At 48.0% G+C, this 7,270-nt stretch overlaps 1 long non-coding RNA gene across 1 annotated transcript in view; it reads right to left on the bottom strand.

Moving 5' to 3' along the window:
* Nucleotides 1-1,196: 1,196 nt before the first annotated feature.
* LOC140627826 (uncharacterized) overlaps nt 1,197-7,270 on the bottom strand; it is a 72,995-nt gene continuing 66,921 nt past the window's right edge. Inside the window, exon 3 of the long non-coding RNA XR_012026391.1 lies at nt 1,197-3,280. This is a non-coding gene — a long non-coding RNA (uncharacterized lncRNA). The remainder of the gene's footprint in view (nt 3,281-7,270) is intronic.

The following is a 7,270-nucleotide window of genomic DNA, read 5'->3' as shown; positions in this document are numbered from 1 at the left end:
ATGAAAGATCTGGTTTGGCTGATCCAAAGCTCCATTTTATTTTTCTCCTACAACTGTTATGCCTGGCTCAAACATGCAGGTGTGACTTGCAGGGAGGCAAGAAAACATGGAAGTGAAAGTCAGCTGGGTCTTTTCTCCTGGCCTGGGCCTTTGCCTAGACCCGACTGCCACCCATCCACTAGCTTTCCAGATGCCACACTTTGGGCATTTCCTGCCCCCCACCCCATGGTGGTGTAGGGGGCTAACAGCTCAATGGGGCTCTGCGGTTACCATGGTGACCCGCAGGCTGGCGTAGCCTCCATTGCCGCCTAGCAACCAGGACGTCCAGGGCACCTACAGTTTTGTCATCTCCCTCTGGCAATGAACTGGGGGCAGCTCTGTTTAGGGAGATGGCTCCCTATGGGTATCTCTACTGCTAGGCCCTGATCTTTTTCAGCCATTCCAGCTTCTCTGCCCTGGGGCCAGGCTTGTGTGGCTGGCTTTGTCTCTCAGGCCCAGTAGTCCTAACCACCCACCCCTTCAGGCCGGGTTCCTGGGGGCTTAAAAGGGTTCTTACTCAGGACACTCCAGAATCCCTCTAGAAGAGCAGAAAAGTCCAACACAATGTGAATTAAAACACCCTTCTCTCGGGCACACCTCCCAGCAACCCTAGCTTCTAGGGCCACTTCTCTGGATGGACAATCCTTGGGATGGAATGGATGGGACAGCCTGGCTAGACTCTAGGGAGGCACTAGTATTGGGGGTGGGAGAGCTGGGCATCGCAGCCTCAGTTGGGAGATGGGCAGGCATATAGACAAGCTAACCCCATATGGGAGTGGGATGGCAGTGACAGGGTTGGTGGCACAGGGTGTCCTGGGAGGGGAAGAGGGACTCACTTCGACCTGAATCAGAAAGAAATGTTTCTTGGGGGACATGATGTTGAGTTGAGGCTGGAAGGATGAGTAGGTATCTAGGCTGGAGTAGAGATTTCAGGGAAGGTAGGCTTTAGGTCTTCAGAAGCTGCCTTTCTGAGAGAGTTATTCTCCATCTGAAGTCCACTGGTCCTGTGTCTCCTCCTTGTCCTTACCCTCTTCTTATTCTGTCTCCTTTCCCTGGGCTATCTCCTCCAGCCCCAGGACTGTAACCAGCACTCCTTTGCTACATGTGGTCTCTTCTTCCTGAGTTGCTTACAACTTACTTGTCTACCTGGTGGACTCTTATTTTTTTTTTTTTAAGATTTTTATTTACTTATTCATGAGAGACACAGGCAGAGACATAGGCAGAGGGAGAAGCAGGCTCCCTGTGGGGAGCCTGATGTGGGATATGATCCTAGGACTCTGAGATCATGACCTGAACCAAAGGCAGACACTCAACCATTGAGCCACCCAGGACCCAGACTCTTACTTATTCTTCAAAACTCAGCTTGAGGAGTGCTTGGGTGGCTTGGTTGGTTAAGTGTCTGCCTTCAGCTCAGGTCATGATCTTGGGTTCCTGGAATTGAGCCCTACATCATGCTGTCCTCAGTGGGGAGTCTGCTTCTCCCTCTGCCCCATCCCCCCACCCCCATCATTCTCTCTTTCTCTCTCGGATAAATGAATAAAATCTTTTTAAAAATCCAAAAAAACCCAGCTTGATGTTCACTCCTTTCTGGTGCCTTCCCAGAACCACCCTTTCAATCATGCATTCAATTCACAAACTTCTAATGAACACCAAGTGTTAGACCCAGAATGTGGCCCTATACCATAACTTTCTGTTCACCAACTGACCAGGATATCCTGGGGGTGGGAGCTGACAGGGCTGTCTTTTGTTTTTCTAATCCTCAGACTTTAACCTTTACTCTCTGAATGCATGAATGGGGCAGATGGATGGATGGATGAATACACACAGAGCTCCTTGTAAAACAACAAAAATAAACACCCCAGGTAACTCTCTGACTCCTGTTTCTATCCCCTGACACTGCCACAAAGGAATTTGGCCATATGTTATTAAATTAAAGTGAATTAAAATTGGCTTGAAATAACCACAGACTCCCCCGCTCCCCTGAGCCTGCAATGACCAGATTACATCTCCTCCAGGCACAGAAGTTTGACATTTCATTGCAAAGTCATTTTCTTCTCATTTCCTTATGTTGCTAAAATATTCTATTTCTCTTCACTTCCCCTTTGTGTCCCCATTACTCATGTTTAGTTAAATTTATCTGCTGCCATTTTTAATCATCTGAGATAGGCTTACTGGTGTGGATGTTCCTGGCCTTCCAGACCATCTGTCTCCTCCTGGGCCACTCCAAGAAGAGGGCATGGAGCCCTCCATCAGGGCTTCTGGGCTGATCCTCAGACCCAAGATTTCTCCCCAGGCAATCCCTGACTTCAGGGTCCTCCCCTTCTCCCCATACTCATTATCTTCCTCTCTCCAGTCTCCTCCTTTCTGTTTCCTGGGGCATGGTTTTTATCTTGCCTTAGCCTCATACTTCCTGAGGTCCCTTTAGTCACACTGAGCAAGGGGCCTTATAATTTTTCTCTCCTGAGTTCTCTGAGAAAGTCCATAATGAGACAAAATAATGAGTCCATAATGAGACAAAACTCCAGCAGTCAATGTGGGAGTTATGTGATGCTTGCCTCAGACACTGCCATAGCCATCACATTACTGTGATTGTCTGGACACCTTCCTCTTCCTCACCTGCCCATCCAGCCTCATAATGTAGAGGTAGAGAGATTGTTCCCCCTGGAGGCAGTTGGTAAAGACCTGAAAGGAATATTTTGGCTCGGAGTGGAATCAGTTTGTCCTCTCAATAACTGTGTCACTTAGGGACTTGGGCTTGCCCTTGGGACTTAGGGCTTAGAGCTGCTCAGGAAAGGGGCAGTCAAGCCCAGGTGGCCACTGAGAGGTGGGGCCCTGGGAGGCAGGGTCAGAAGGCTGGGATGGCTGCCATTATTGGAGCATTTGGAGTGTGCTGGGCTCTGTGGACATATTTGGGGAGGTGGGGCTGTGAAGGATGCTTGTTCTTCACCTCAAGCTTTGGGAAAGGGGATTCTGTGGGATCACTCAGAAGGCCCAATACATGTCATTGGAGCTTCAGGGATATGGTGAACTAGGGCAATTTATGTCAGAGAAATCTTAATGGCAGGTGACAAGCTGGCCAGATGTCTTTGCAGTACAGCTAGGAGGGTAGCCACATTGGAATCTGCCTACAAGCCCAGAGATCATGAGGGCAAGAGATGAGTGAATGTTTCCAGTAGACCAGAGGTGGCTGCTGACATGAGACAACGAGCACAGGGTCATTTTAGAGCTTGATCAAGAAAGCCTGTGGGAGGAAGAGAGAAAATTACTGCCAGACCAAAGGGTAAAAAAGGGGTCATATGGGGATTTAGCTTAAATTTCATCCAAGGGCAAGACCAACTATTTTCCAGTTAAATTTTATGAGTCATGTTTATAGGGCTACACATAAATTACTTAAATTTTTTTTTTCTTCAATGAAATGTATTTCACTCTTGTGTCGATTTGAAACATATTCATCTTTCTAGAACAAGATCATATTTCCGGTCTACACTCATCTACATTTTCCAGGATCTCCAGTTGCATCTACGTTGCAAAGATCTATTATCTTTTTTATTTCCCAAATAGTTTATGCTTCTGAACTCTTATCTCGTTTAACTTTCTTAGCAGCCCTGGAAGGGCAGTGCTCTTGTTATTTATCCCTGTTTACTTTTGAGCATCAGAAATTAAGAAAGGGCTTCAAAGTTACACAAGAGTGAACAGCAGAGTCAAGGTTTCTTTAGAGAAGTCAGGTGGGGGTTCAGGCAGTGGTGGTAACAATGGGGCTTCAGCAGCCCTTCCCCAAAGCTCCATCTCTGCTCCTATTCTTAAGTATGGGCAGCTGCTGTTTAGACAGGTATCAGGTGGGCCTCTTGACAAACACCTATTTAGCACAGTGGCCCTAAGGCTGCCCAGGACTTTGACAAGGGCGCATGGGGCACTCTGTCCTTGGAAACCCCCTACAAAGAGGCCAGAGGGAGTTTCCTTGTTTGATATTGGCTCTCCAACTACTGGGTTAAGTGTCATGACCAGATGAACCCATGTTTGTGTGATTTGAAGTTTTGATGGGACAGGCGGAGTAGGAACCGATGGCCCATCTACAAAGAGAGGGGTTCCCAGAGCCAGAAGATCGGTGAGCAGTCCCGGGTCTTTGCCAGGGAGATGCTGCCTGTGACCATACAGTTCCCAGGAGGCCTGGAGGGCTCTCACATTTGGCCCCATCCCAGGATTTCCCTGGGTCTCTGCAGGCACATGCCCCCCCAATTGTAACCTTGGCTGTTGATGGTTCTATTTTCACATCAACATATCCTTGACTAAGACAGAAACTCTAAAACAAAAAACCAAAACCAAAACCAAAACAACAAAAAAAACCCTAACTGAATTTCATTAAAATTTAAAATTCCCTGCATGCACTGGCCCACACAAGATTCGTCCTCTCTTAATCCCACTTACTTATCCGTACTACAACTCCAGGAATGCAACATGCCCCCAAGAATGCCAGTCATCCTGCCTTGTCCCCCCAGCCTCCTACTTGCTACTTTGTTTCCTTGGAATCAATGGAGAAAAATGAGTAACATAAGCAGAGTGGCCTAAAAGCGAGACCTTCATACAGACACATGGCTGTAGCTTGCAGTAGGGACAGAATGAAGCCCCAGGGGTTTTTCTCAGCCCAGCTACATCTGCCCGGGGGCCAGAGGAGGCATCTGGCTAGATTAGTTCTGAAGGAGAAATCACTGGGACTTCACAGGTGATTTTACGTGACTCTGGAAGAGGCCACATCTGGGGTGTCCCACTGGTGTTATTCGAGTCAGAAGCTCCTCTTTCATTTTTTCAAGTGAAGGGGTTTGGGCAGGTGTTGAAAAGTCTGAGCAGCAGAGGGTGAGCTGCAATAAGCAGCTTGTGTCTGGCATCTAATTTGATTTGACTTGTTTTCCTAGCCATGAAAACCTGGAGCCAGGAATAAAAAGCACAGGCTGCAGAGGTGACAGCTCCCTGCTTCATGTCCCTGGCTCTCTCAGCTGGAGGGTTCACTCGACAGCCACAAAGCCATGCAAAGGGAGCATGGCCAAGGACTCATGTCAGGCACACACAGCATGGGGGATTGTTTTTGATTATGTTTGAAAAACCTCAGAAAAATCTCTTCCCCAAACTTCCCACGTTCAGGCAAGGGAGTGATTTATTAAAGTATGAGTCGGACTAGGCCAGCTCTCCTGGTCAGCTAAAATTGGCCTGGAAAATAAAGTAATTTGTGGTTGTCAGATCCTAAATTAAATGATTCAAATACTACTGCGGCTGATTAAAGGACTTTATTCAATTTCCTCTTGACCACATGCTCTTCTGTGAGGGCAAGAGATACTGTTTCTGGAAGAAATGCAGTATTTGGAGACCGTCGATCTAATCTAATGGATGGTGTTTATTAAATATGGTCTCCCCTCCCTTTTTTGATGAAAGGTGAGACTAAAGTGGGAGGAAGAAGGGACTTCCTGTTTAACTATGAATGACCCTCCCCCCGCCAAGCATCTGGGTAGGACCATCTGCAGTGAACCAGGCTGGGTGCCTGCGGAATTTTTAAGGACTCTTAAAAGACCTCTAGACAGCAACAAAACTGAAAAATTGAAACACAAGCACGGGTAAACTGAATTTAAAAATGAAATGGAGGGATCCCTGGGTGGCGCAGCGGTTTGGCGCCTGCCTTTGGCCCAGGGCGCGATCCTGGAGATCCGGGATCAAATCCCACGTCAGGCTCCCGGTGCATGGAGCCTGCTTCTCCCTCTGCCTGTGTCTCTGCCTCTCTCTCTCTCACTGTGTGCCTATCATGAATAAATAAAAATTAAAAAAAAAATGAAATGGAACTGTAGCAGACAGTCTAATAGTGGTGCCTGCATCAGCCTGAGCACCGGCTGAAGGGACAGCCCTGTGCTGGCTCCCTTGATGACCTCCCTATTTGCCCCCAGTGACTGAACCCAGATGGGACTGTCCAGAGATATACGACATGCCCTGGCATAAAATAGATGAGCTGTCTTGGGAACATGAATGAAGAACTCCAGGGATGAGGGGGTTGGTAGCTGGTGCAGTTGCTGGAAGGGGGAGACAGAGAGGTCAGGAGATGTTCAGCTCAGTGGCGTGTTCAGATATGAGAAAGCAGAAACTCAGGAAACAGAGATTAGGAGACAGGGAAAGGGAACTCAGAGTGAAAGAAGGGAGGACAGAGTCGCCGTTGGTTGAGAAGAAAAGAGAGCGAGCTCAGAGAGACACTGTGTGACTCTGGGAGGGAGATGGCGATACTGGCCAGCCCCCACAGCAGCCCTTACTCTCAGCTCCTTCTGCTCCAGGTTCTGCCTCGGTTTGTGCTCATTCTGAAAACAAGTTCACACCTTCTTAAGGTGGTCCCAGCAGGACTCAGAAAGAGCCCAGGTGGACATAAGAATCAATAAAAGCTTTTCAACACTGAACTACAGAGCAGTTCACTATATAAAACATAAGCAATTTTATAGGGTTTTTTTTTTTTTAAGATGTATTTACTGTTATAGAGAGAGCGTGCGTGCACATGCAGTGGGGTGGGACAGAGGGAAAGAGAATCTCAAGCAGACTCTGAGCTGGGCATGAAGCCCAACTCAGGGATGGATTTCAGGACTCTGAGATCATGACCTGAGCCGAAACCAAGAGTTGGGTGCTCAACCAACTGTGGCACCCAGGTGCTCCATAAGCAATTTTTAGAGAGTAATTTATCTAATCTCAAACGGATGAAATTAGATCAAACCAGTAGGGAAAAGCATGACCTTTTGGCCATAGCAAGAAGCAGGTAGCAGGCACTGGGAAAGAATCAGGTTTGCCTCTTCTAGGACTACCTGGTCTCCCTCCACCCTTACTCTTGGGCTTTTGTCTCTGGAGGAAAGGAGACCATGCAGATTACAGTCATAGCCTGGCCCTCCTACCCTGGGCCAACAGACAGGACGCTCACTGAAGGGACACTCACTGAAAGTTCCAGGTGCCTCCAAGATCTAGTCAGGAAGAAAGACCAGAAAGACCTGGGAAGGGAATATAGAAGCAAGAGCATGTGGACCCTGCTGGGCTCATTGGGAGGTGCAGGTGTACTCATCCAGATTCCCTCAGGCCTCTGTGCAAGTTGCCCTCTCAGAGTCTGGGGGAGGGTTAGATGGTCCCCCCAATAATGAAACTTCTCTCAACACATTTAAAGGGCTAAATTTTGCTGCTATCTCAGCCCAGAGACCTGAAATCTAGGTCAGTTATTCCCACC

The sequence above is a fragment of the Canis lupus genome, chromosome 3 (assembly GCF_048164855.1).
Source record: "Canis lupus baileyi chromosome 3, mCanLup2.hap1, whole genome shotgun sequence".
Lineage (NCBI taxonomy): Eukaryota > Metazoa > Chordata > Mammalia > Carnivora > Canidae > Canis > Canis lupus.
Note: the sequence above shows the minus strand (reverse complement) of the source record. Positions and strands in the feature narration are given on the sequence as shown.